Source organism: Gekko japonicus, unplaced genomic scaffold (assembly GCF_001447785.1).
Source record: "Gekko japonicus isolate JY-2015 unplaced genomic scaffold, Gekko_japonicus_V1.1 scaffold491, whole genome shotgun sequence".
NCBI lineage: Eukaryota > Metazoa > Chordata > Lepidosauria > Squamata > Gekkonidae > Gekko > Gekko japonicus.
The window spans coordinates 124,755-126,286 of NW_015174857.1; the positions used below are offsets into that span (position 1 = coordinate 124,755).

The 1,532-nt window shown below is 44.5% G+C and overlaps 1 protein-coding gene across 1 annotated transcript in view; it reads left to right on the plus strand.

Moving 5' to 3' along the window:
- The window catches only part of PTPN14 (protein tyrosine phosphatase, non-receptor type 14), a 179,955-nt gene that overhangs the window by 71,789 nt on the left and 106,634 nt on the right, over positions 1-1,532 (plus strand). The gene's annotated exons all lie outside the window — the stretch shown is intronic.

Below are 1,532 nucleotides of genomic sequence, written 5' to 3' on the forward strand. Positions count from 1 at the left end.
CATCACATAATCCCAACCCCATTTTACAGCTTCCACGTACACAGACTATCAGTCCTCTTTATTCGTTTCACAAAAACATAATATCTCAGCTGCTCTCCAACTATTCCTCTCAACCAACGATGATAGTTCAAACAGGATAAATATTTTCCTTACCCCTGCCATTTTGCAGCAAAGTTTCTTCTCCACACTCTTCGTAGCCACTTTTTAATAATTGGATATATTTCTTGGGGGTATAAAATCCAAATCCACGCAGTTTCCGCTTGATAATACATGAGTTGATATCTTCATTTGATGTGCTTCTTATCTTATTAAACTAAAGTTAAAAGGAAGGTCGCAGCTGTAGCGGGTACATGTCAGCCATGTTCCGCTCCTTTTCTTGGCCTTGCATCGAGGCAACATGGGCCACTCCCACAACCTGCCGATTTCGGGATGCCCAAGCAAGCCTCTTGCTACCCAAGCTCCCTCCAGTGACTCCAAGGCAGTCACTAGGACCCAGGGGCTCCATTAGAGCCAAGAAAGGATGAACGTCTTCAGGAGCAGCCTGAAAGACGTCCGTTCGCCGCGCCATACTGGAAGTGTCTCCCCGTGTTTTCTCCATTCTTGTTGCTATTAATTATGTGTTCAGAGATAGATGCTTACTGATGCTAACACGAGTTAATGCTACTTTTGATGAGAAGTTTTTGAATTCTTTGAGGCAGCAGTGATCAGAGTTGGTGCATGTACAGCTCTTTCTAATGTGTAATGTTGGCAAGGAAAGGGCAGGGAGAATTTGCTCTGGAGAGTAAAGGAAGAAAGAAGAGAGAATGTGTGCCCCAGGCTGGCCTCTGTTTAAAAAACATAGCTCACAGAGAACCTGATCGATATGCACTGGAGCTTTTCAATACTGTTTGGAATTTCCATATTTCTGTCTCCATCAGAGCCAAAAAAGCAAATTAGTGATAGCAAAGAGTTGAGTGTTGCAGTGGGCCAATACACCTGTGGGGTTATGACTGCAGAGGGTGTATTGTTTGCAGATGGGGAGGGGTTATGCATGTAGGTAGTCATTTCTGGCTTTTGCCCAGCTAGTTCTGTTTGAATGGGAGTTAATTGACTCAGTTGCGGCAAGCCAATTCTGTTGGCATCCTCCTCCTCTCCCAGCTTCTGTTATTGCACCTCAATTCCCTCTGTCTAGTACTCTGCCACCAAGATCATTTGCCTCTTTTGTTATGACTGTGAGGCAATCCTCCTTAAATCTCTACATATGTGCCTTGTCCATCACAGGACTACTCACCCTCATCTTAAAAGACCTTCATAGCCTTGTTTCCAATTAATCTCTCTGCTCTCTTATCCCAATATCACCTTGCCCTTTGCTTTTCCACCTATACCAGTGTCAGCCTTTTGAGGATATCCTGCTCCCTCAAACAACCCTGTCCTTTCTGTCTTTCTGCCCATGTACCTGGAATTCCCTCCCAAAACGTGAGTCTTTCACATCTCCCCTACAACCCTTTCTGTTCTGTTAAAGTTTGAACCTTGTTGGACCCCCTCTTTTGGCT